Raw genomic sequence first — 10,732 nt, forward strand, 5'->3', positions numbered from 1 at the left:
CACAGTGGCATGTGGCCCTTGTACTCACAAGTTCTTCAAGAAACAATTTGAGCTTTTTAAAACAGTTGGGGTGGGGTATAGTGAATAAGGCAAAAGACTCATCTGAGAGTAAAGGCAGTGTATTAGGGTTCTCTAGAGGGACAGAACTAATGGAATAGATAGATACATATATAAAGGGGAGTTTATTAAGTATTAACTCACACGATCACGAGGTCCCACAGTAGGCCATCTGCAAGCTTGAGGAGCAAGGAGAGCCACTCCGAGTCCCAAAACTGAAGAACTTGGAGTCCGATGTTTGAGGGCAGGAAGCATCCAGCACAGCAGAAAGATGTAGGCTGGGAGGTTAGGCCCATCTCACCTTTTCACATTGTTCTCCCTGCTTATATTGTAGCCGCACTGGCAGCTGATTAGATGGTGCCCACCCAGATTAAGGGTGGGTCTGCCTTTCCCAGCCCACTGACTCAAATGTTAATCTCCTTTGACAACACCCTCACAGACACACCCAGGATCAATATTTTGCATCCTTCAGTCTGATTAAGTTGACACTCAGTATTAACCATCACAGGCAGATACATGTCTAGAAGACAAAAGGTACAATATTCTTGCTGTAGAAGAAAAGAAAAAATCGCCAAACCTTAATTGCCGTGAAGGACATAGCTTGGAAGGCATGACAGAAGGTTCCCTGCAGTTGTGGAGGATGAGTATGGGTGAGGTGCTGTGGACCCCAGCTCCAGTATCACTGGGCAAGTCTTGACAGGACACCAAGGTCACGGAGGTCAGCCTTATGGAGCCCATGCTGCACTCAGATGAGATCTGTGGGTCCAAACAGCTCAGGCCATCTGAGTTTGTGCTGTTTGATTTGCTTGTTACATAAAATCAATCAATCAAAAGATAGATAAGTGATAAACGTGCCATTTCATTTACACCACTTCTGAAACCACACTTGAATTCTGGAGGCCGCTGGCTCATGCGTCTCAGGCAGGCCCACTGGATGTGGTGGGACTTGGCAGTGGCAAGGACTTCTCATGGACTCATCGCAGGTGTCAAGTTCCTGAAAATAAGATACCTGTGGTAGAGAAACCAGGCTGTGTCCTTGAAGTCCCTTCAGGCTAGTAACCAGAGTGAGAATTCAGGGAATTTCACATGTCAACAGTAGGATGATTGTTGTGTTTAACTGCGTGACCTCTGCAAAATGGGGATAAGAGATCAGCTGATAACAAAGTACTTGCCCAAGTTCAGAGACCTACCACAGCACAACCTTACTAAGAAATAGAGGTTGAAAATGGCAATTTCAGTATAGAAATACGACTTTTAAACATATTAATTCTAGTAGTTTTTTGATAGCGTTCTTAGGATTTTTTCTGCACTTGATTGTGCCGGCTGTGAATAAAGACAATTTGCTTATTGTTTTAATCTGTGTGCTTTTCCCCCATTTTCTTGCCTTGCTGCACAGGCCATGGCAAGTATGAGGTGGAGTAAAAATGCCTTAGTGGATGTCTTGGCCTCTTCTGTCTGTGAGCTCTGGAGCAATGTGCCACTTTCATTCAAGTACCAGCTTTAGGTTTCACAGATTTTATCTATTATTTGTTTTCTATTTTATTAATTTGGCACTTAACTTTCTTTTCTTCCTTCTACGTATTTTAGATTTGTCCTTTTCCCAGCTTCTTAAAGTGGAAGCTGAGCCCCTTGGTTGAGAGCTTTGTTTCTCAGCATTGAAAACATTCTCTCTTTGCACATTGCATAGCTGCTTCCCACAGATAGATGGAAATGTGTGACTTTTCATTCATCCTGTTCAAAATATTTTCTAATTTCCCATGTAATTTCTTCTTGGACCCATGGGTTATTTAGAAGAGAACTGTTTCGTTTCCAAATATTTGGGGATTTTCCAGATAGCTGTCTCTTACTGATTTTCTTTAAATTGGTTCTGGTCAAATAACATATGTTGTATTATTCTAAATCTTTTAAATGAATTGAGACTTATTTGGTGGCTCAGCACGTGGTGTGCTCTGGAAAGAATGCACCTCTTGCTGTCGGGCACAGTGGTTTCTACGTGCCAGTCCGGTCTCACGACCTGTCACTGATTTTCTTCTCCCTACTCTGTCAGTAGCTGGGACCTCCACTGTTAGTGTGGACTTGACTGCCTCTTCTTTCAGCGCTGTGAGCCCTGCACTGTATTCTGGAGCTGCTGGGGCATAAACCTGTGGGATTATTGTCTTCATTGTAAATTGGTGCTTTATCAAGGGATTTCCTCTTTTATCCCTTGTTCTGATGTCTACTTCGATACTAGGTTAGCCATGCTGGCTTTTGATTAGCATTTACATGGTATCTCATTTTCCATCCTTTGACTTTTAACCTATCTGTGCTTTTATATTTTAAGTGAGTTTGTGGTAGACAGCATATAGTTGGGTCTCATATTTTTATCCAGTCTGACAGACTGCCTTTTATTTTTTCACCAGTTTTGCTATTCATTGTTCTTTGTTACCTTTTTCCTCTTTTCCTGCCTTCTGTATTAATTGAATATTTTAAAGTATTCCATTTTATCTCTACTATGGATTTACTTCCTATAAATCTTGTTGTATTATTTCGTGGTTGCTCTAAGACTATACTGTCTGATGTGGTAGCCACTAGCCACAGGTAGCTGCATAAATTAATTAAAATTAAATTTAAGTTCAATTTCTCTGTTATGCTAGCCACACTTGAAATGCTCACATGTGGCTGACAACTACCAGTTGATATTGTCACACAGGTCATTGAAATGTTGTTCATTTATTTTTAGTCTTTTTTCTCTTTGCTTCCAGTGTGAATACTTTCTATTCCTGTCTTCAAGTTCACGATCTTTTTTCTCCCTACAATGTCTAATCTGCTGCTTTGTAAGTCAGTGAGATTTTCATTTTGTGTAGTTTGCTTTTCATTTCTAGAACTTGTTTGGTTTTTTGTTATATCTCCCTTTTTACTTACATTCATGTTTTCCTTTATATCCTTGAGCATAAAACAAGCATTTCTCTAAACTCTGTAATGTTCTTGTATTCTAATCTCATCATCTTTATCATTTCTGGATTATTTCTACGGACTGATTTTTCTTTCCTTCAGTTTACATATCACAATTTGCTACTTCACATATCTAGTAATTTTTTACTGGATGCCAGACATTGTGAACCTTATATTGTTGAGTGCTAGTTTTGTCTTCCTTTAAAGAGTGTTCAGCTTAGTTTTAGCAGGTAGTTTGGTTACTTGTGGATCCGTGTATGCCCTTAAGTCTTGTTTTCAAGCCTTGTTGGGAAGTCTCAAGTAGCTTCTCTGTCTGGGTGACTCCAGGGTGGAGCTGGTTCCATGAGCAAAGTTTTCTGTTCACAGCCACACTTCGTTTGGACAACAGCAGCAGGGTTGAGGGGCTGATAGAAGCCACAGCTCACAAAGCCTAAACTGTCTGCAGTCTGGCTCTTTAAAGAAACATTTGCCAAAACCCAGGCTTGACCAATTCCCAGAAGTGGATGGCCTACCAGACAGGATGGGATGTCATGAACACTGAGAGAAACCCATCATACACTGCTCACGCCAGTGTCTCAGGGAGACCCCAGTATCTCAGGGAGACCCCAGCACAGACAGGTTCCAGGTACCTTCTGTGGGTGCCGCTTTTCTCAGTATCAGCTTTTCGCCTGGGTGGGTGGCCTGGCCGTGAGCCAGGTTGGGTCAGGGCAGTGAGGCCTCTGGTGGCTCCTGGGACCCTGGTCAGCCCAGGGGTCCCTTGTCCCAGTTCCTGTAACTTAGGTTCCCATAACCCCTCTCAGGCCAGGCCCCAGAGGGCCTCTGAAGACACGGTTTCCTCTTCCAACACCACCTCTGCCCAGCTCGCCTGCTCTTGGTGGGATTTCACCATGGGGTCAGGGGTCCTCTGCTCCTTGGTTGACGTCCCAAACCTCACTGGTGAGGCCCCGTGCACTTTCGGGATGGTTGACGCTCAGAGATGTCATGTCCACATGCTGGCAGAGGGGGACTCCAAACCAAAACTCCAGGACCAGGGTGAGGATTTCTGTGTGATGCTCCAGAGGCTCTAGGACATCTCCCCTGGTCCAGGTCAGCTACTGGGCCTGTTCCTGTGCCATCCTCACTGCAGACGGTCAGAAGACTGGGCAGGTCTGGGGCATGGGGATTGGGCAGGTGGTGCGGAGGGCGGGGGCAGTGCTGGTTCCAACAGACCTGAGGCCCTGAGGGTGATGCTTCTGCCGGGTTACTTTTGCCATGGAGAGAGGTGTGCAGCTGGCCCTCATAGTCGGTAGATACCTGTGACCACAGAGAGAGAGACCTGGTAAACAACGCTCACAGTCACGGAAGGCCGTGGGCGACCACTGGGCACCCGTTCCTCAGCGTGGCCTCAGAAGAGCTGCCATCCAGAGCCACACCTGTGCCCGTTCCCTCCCGGCCCCTCCACCTCCCACTGCAGCCAAGGCCCATCTGCACCATTTGCCCTGGAGTGCACAGGGTGAGCCACACCTTTCCCACCATGCCCTGTGGTCCCTGGTCAGGGACAAGGTCACGTCCTCAGACCTCAGGGACACGCTGCTGAGGCCATGGTCCTTAAGGAAGGCCCTGCCAGAGTGGCCTGGGGATGTCCAGGCAGTTCCGGAAGGAGTCCAGAGCGGCTGCCCTTGAGAGGGAGGTGGGTGTGCCCTGAGGAGGGGGAGGAGAAGGGGGTGCTGGGGGGCTCTAAGGCAGGGCCAGCCCCCAGGTCCCCATGCATGCGCCTGAGGACCAGAGCCAACTTGCACCCAGGCCCTCCCAGCCAATGGCCAGCCCCTGGCACTGCCGCCTGTGAGGACAGTGATGCCAGCCAGAGAACAAATGGGATGCACGGGGGGGGGGGTCCCCGTGCCCCCCAAGGGAATGAAAGAGGGGTCTGAGGGCTCTCACAGGAGATAAGGGGTACCCCACACTGCCCAGGTCCTAGAACTCAGGTGGAAGGAGGAGGCCTGGGGGCTGAGGGGAGGAAGGAAGAGACGGGGGCCTGCGGACAGACAGGCGGACCCCGACAGGCCCAGATAGGAAGCGCATTGTGGCATTTCTGCCGCAGGACCCCTTTCCCTTGCCCGCTAGAGGGCGGCGCCGCCCCAGAGACACACAGCCGGCGGCTCAGCCAAGGCCCCAGCACCAGTGGCCCTGGGCCTTGCCCGGGCCCTGCCCTGACCCTGCCCTGACCCTGCGCTGACTCTGCAGCGGCCTCAGCTCCAAGTCCTAGTGTCTGTCGTCTGAATTATGATTTGTGACCAAAACCTTTGTCTTTCATGTGAGTTATCTGTGACTGGAAGCCTTCTTTCTCTCCCCTGAGTTACCATTTATGACTAAAACCTTTCTCTTACTGCCTCTGGGTCATTTTTTACTAAAACCTTTATCACCTGAGCTATCACTTGTGACTGAAAACCTTTGTCTATCACCTGAGTTATTTAATTTTGATTGAAACATCTTTTCTTTATCATACCTACAAGAATCATAAATTATCATTTATGACTTGCAGCTTTATCTGTCAATTTAGTTATATTTATGAGTGAAATCTTTTTATCTTTATCACCTGAGCTATCATTTATGGCTGGAAAACTTTCTTCTCTCTCGCCTGAGTTACCTGTAATGGAAGGCTTCTCTGTATTACTGGACTTATTTACAACTACAGCATCTGTCTCTCTAGCACTTGAGTTATCATTTATTTATGACTGGCCATCCTGCATCTCTCTCACCTGGTATCATTTATGTCTAAAACCTTTCCTTCTCTATCAACTGAATTATTACTGGAAAATGTCTTTCCCCATCATCTAGTTGTCATTCATGATTCAGACCTTTTTCAGTCACCTGAGTTCCTTATGGCTGGACACTTTTCTTTCTCCATCACCTGAATTGTGATTTATGACTACAACCTTTCTTTTTATCACCTGAATTATCACATATGACTGGAAAAATGTATGAATGGAAACCTTTTTCTCTACCACCAAATTTCTATCTAAGCCTTTTTGGGTTTTGGGTGGCAGCGGGGGGTTGTTTTTTTGTGTGTGTTTTTTGTTTGTTTGTTTTGTTTTTGAGACAGGGTGTTGTTCTGTCACCTAGGCTGGAGTGAGTGGTGCCATCACAGCTTGGCCTTCACCTCCTGGGCTCAATCAATCCTCCAGCCTCAGCCTCCTGCATAGATTGGACCAGGGGCCTGTGCCACCACACTGGGTATCCTTTTATTTTTAGTAGAGACACGGTCTTGCTATATTGCCCAGGCTGGTCTTGAACTCCTGGCCTCAAGTGATCCTCCTGCCTCAGCCTCCCAAAGTGCTGGGATTATAGACGTGAGTTACTGTGCCCAGCCTTACAAAACCACTTTTTCTTTATCACCTGAATTACCATTTATGACTGGCACCTTCTTTCTGTTACCTGAGTTATCATTTATGACAGGAAAACTTCCTTCTCTCTCACCTGAGTTGCTTATGATGGAAGGCTTCTCCCTGTATTACATGAATTATTTTTGAGTGAAGCATTCTATCATCTGAGCTATCATTTATGACTGAAACTTTGTATCTCTATCACCTAGATATCCTTTATGAATAAAAGCCTTTCCTTCTCTGTCATTTATGACTAATCGTTTTTCTCTATTACCTGAGTTATCATTATTGCCCAAACCTTCTTTCCCTACCACCTGAGTTACAACTGTGGCTGGAAACCTTCCTCATCACCTGAATTATCATGTGTGAGTGACACCTTTTCTGTCACCTGGGTTACAATTTATGACCAGAAATCTTTCTCTCACCTGAGTTATCAATTATGACTGGTAGCCCTATTCTTTCTAGCAGCTGAGTTTTATTTATGACTAAAAACCTTTCTTTCTCTAGCATCTGATTTAACCCTTATGACTGGAACATTTCTTTCTCTATCACCTAATTATCATTCATGACCTCAAGCCTTCTTTCACTCAACTGAGTTATTTCTTATTGAAAAACCTTTCCTTCTCCACCTGAGTTGATTGAGGACAAAAATCTTTCCTTCTCTGTCCATTGCCTGAGTTATAACCTGTGACTGGAAAACTTCACCCAGTTTTCATTCATGACTGAAAACCTTTCTTGACCATTGAAATGATCATTTATAACTTGAAACCTTTGTTTTTCTATCCCTTGAATCATAATTTATAACTAAAACCTTTCCTTTTCTACCACCTATCACTTATGACATAACTTTATGAATCAAAACCCTTATTTCTGTAGCAGATGTATTATTTATGACTAGAAATCTTTCTTCTCTATTACCTGAGTTATTATTTGTGACCTTGCTCTATCATTTCAGTTACCATTTGTTACCTAGAACCTTTCTATCTCTACCATTTTCTATCAGAAACTTTTCTTTCTCTATTATTTATGACTAAAACTTTTCTTTATTACATGAGTTATCCTTATGGCCAGAAGCCTTCTTTCTCTGTTATATGAATTGTCACTTATTACTAAAACCTTTTTTTCTCTTTTAGCTGTGTTATCCTTTATGGCAGGAAACCTGCCTTGATGTATTTACCTGAGTGATACATGAATAAGGCTTTTTTCTCCATTATCTGAGTAATTTATGACTAAACCTCTTTCTCTATCACCGGGTTTATCATGTATTAATGACTGAGTACTTCATTATGTGATCAGTCTTTCTCTTCATTTGTGTGTGGTTGGAAACCCTTTTTCTCTATCACTTTAGTTTGGATCTTTTGTTCTCTGTCATTGAGTTGTCATTTGGGACTGAGGCCGTCTTCCCCATCCCCTGAGTTCCGCTTTATGACAGCACCTCTCTCCAAACCCTGTTGTAGTTTAGGGCTGGACACCTTTCTCTATCTCCTGAGTTACCATTTATGATGACAAATCACCACTCATCCATCGCACGTGCTGAAATTCATGACTAAAACCTTTATTTCACTTGTTCTTCATTTTGGAAGCCTTCCTTCTCTATCACCTGATTATTATTACTGGAAATTTCTGTCTGTGTCACGTGAGTTATGGTTTTCTCTCTGGCGTTATTATTTTTACTGGAAACCTCCTTTCTCTCCCGCGTCCGAGCTGTTCTCGCGGCCGCAGCCTCCTCCTCCTGCCCTGCAGGGGCCGCCGTGCCCGCTCCTTCCCCGCCCGCCCTTCCGGCCCCCTCGCGTCCCCCTTCCTTGTCACCCGAGCTTTGTGACTGAAACTTTGCTGCGTCTGTCATCTTGGTGTCCTCTATGAAAACCTTCCCAGAGCTCTTCACGCTCCACACATGGTTTTTATTTAATGTTTTTTACCTACCTCGACGGCGTTTTCCTGGGGAAGGAAGGCACCCAATGGTTCCGGAGGAACGCGGCGCTGTGTTCCCGCGCCCTCGGCTTCCCTGTCGCACAGGTTTATTTTTTCCTCACTTTGTGTTTTTTGCCATCGGCTGGAGAAGCGCTCTCCGAATATTTCCCCGGGAACACGGACTTGCCGCCGTGCGAGGCACCGGGCGGGAACCGGCGGAAAGGGAGGAATGGCTGGATGGCGCCTGCGCCTGGCAGCCCCGTGTGCCCGAGGCCAGGAGGGACCGGGCGAGCCTGGGGGTGCGTCAGCGCCGCTCTGAGGGCGGCTTCGCGGGGACTCGGGCCCTGCCCCAGGCCAGGCAGGGTGTGACCGCCCCCTAGTGCGGGAGGCTGCGTCTACACCCGCGCCAAGGACCCTGGAAGCCACGGAACTGGCCCCACCCCGCGCACCGAGTCCACGAAGCCTTCGCCCCCAGCCTCACCGGCTTCCAGACCTGTCCTGAAGCCCCGTTCTCCGCGGCTCTGGGTGGGCGCGGGTGGCGCTGGGGCGACCCCAAATCCAGGCCAGGACTCCACATCCGGCCCAGGACCCCAAATCCAACCTGCAACCCCAAATCCAGGCCAGGACCCCAAATCCAAGACACAATCCTAGCCCAGCAACCTGGGGCTTCCCTTGGGCCAGCGACTGACTGCACCGGCAATGCTGTTCCAGCCCCTCCTGGCCTCCCTCTTCCCAGCCTCTCCGCTGGCCTTTTCTGGCAGCCTCTCCTTCCGGCCTTTGCCCCCGCAGCCTTCACGTTCTCGGGAGCCAGAGCAGGATGCCTTCACTGGGAGAATCCGCTCAGAGCCGGTTTAGCTACTGATGAGTACTAACAAAATATTATTTTACATTGATTTGTTAGTTTTTTAAAAAATGTGCTTAAGCCAGGAGCCTTTTTAGGATATCTTAACTACTGCTGCTGCTCAACAGCCATCTAAGAACTTATAAAACTTATATCCAGTTGTGTTTGGGGCTAGAGAGAGTACTGGGTAAAGTCATCACTGACATCCTCAACAGATCTCTATTTACAATGCTTAAAAGTTGCTCCAGTCAATCAACAGGCGAGTCCTTGAAGACCATCACCCACCTTTAGTGTTAGAATTTCACACCTGCCTTCATGATGTGCGGGGAGCGGAATACTACAGACAGGTTGATATGCTTTGGATTTGTGTCCCCACCCAACTCTAATGTCGAATTGTAATCCCCAGTGTTGGAGGTGGGGGTTGGTGGGAGGTGATTGGATCATGGGGGCTGATTTCCTCCTTTGGTGCTGTTCTGATAGAGTTCTCCTGAGATCTCCTTGTTTAAAAGTACGTGCCTGTCTCCCCATCTTCCTCCTGCTCTGGCTATGTGAAGACATGCCTACTTCCCCTTCACCTTCCACCATGATTGTAAGTTTCCTGAGGCCTCGCCAGACATATTTTCTCTACAACCTGTGGAAACATGAGCCAATTAAACTGCTTTTCTTTATAAATTATCCAGTCTTGGCCGGGCATGGTGGCTGTAGCCTGTAATCACAGCACTTTGGGAGGCCGAGGCAGGTGGATCACCTGAGGGCAGGAGTTCAAGACCAGCCTGGCCAATATGATGAAACCCTGTCTCTACTAAAAATACAAAAAAGTAGCTGGGCGTGGTAGCAGATGCCTGTAATCCCAGCTACTCAGGAGGCTGAGGCAGGAGAATCACTTGAACCCAGGAGGCAGAGGTTGCAGTGAGCCAAGATCATGTTACTGTGCTCCAGCCTGGGCAACAAGAGCAAAACTCCATCTCTAAATAAATAAATAAATAAACCAGTCTCAGGCAGTTCTTTATAGCAATGAGAGAATGGCTAATACAGAAAATTGGTACCTAGGAGTGGGCACTGCTGTAGTGATACCTGAAAATATGGAAGTGACTTTGGAACTGGGTAACAGTTAAAGGTTGGAAGAGTATGGAGGGCTCACATGAAGACAGGAAGATGAGGGAAAGTTTGGAACTTCTTAGGGATTTGTTAAATTGTTGTGACCCAAATGCTGATAATGATATGGACAATGAAGTCCAGGCTGAGATGATCTCAGATGGAGATGAGGAACCTATTGGAAACTAGAGAAAAAGTCACTTTTGTTATGCATTAGCAAAGAACTTGGTGACATTTTGCCCCTGCCCTAGAGATCTATGGAACTTTGAACTTGAGAGAGATGATTTAGGGTATCTGGCAGAAGAAATTTCTAAGCAATAAAGCTTTCAAGAGGTGATTTGGTTGTTTCTAAATGGGTACACTCATATGTGTGAGGAAAGAGATTATCTGAAACTGGAACTTGTATTTAAAAGGGAAGCAGAGCATAAAAGTTTGGGAAATTTGCAGCCCAGCCTTGTGGTAGAAAAGAAAAACCCATTTTCTAAGGAGAAATTCAAGCCTGCTGCAGAAATTTGTATAGCATAAGTAAAGAGGA

The sequence above is a fragment of the Pongo pygmaeus genome, chromosome 4 (assembly GCF_028885625.2).
Source record: "Pongo pygmaeus isolate AG05252 chromosome 4, NHGRI_mPonPyg2-v2.0_pri, whole genome shotgun sequence".
NCBI classification, from domain to species: Eukaryota; Metazoa; Chordata; class Mammalia; order Primates; family Hominidae; genus Pongo; species Pongo pygmaeus.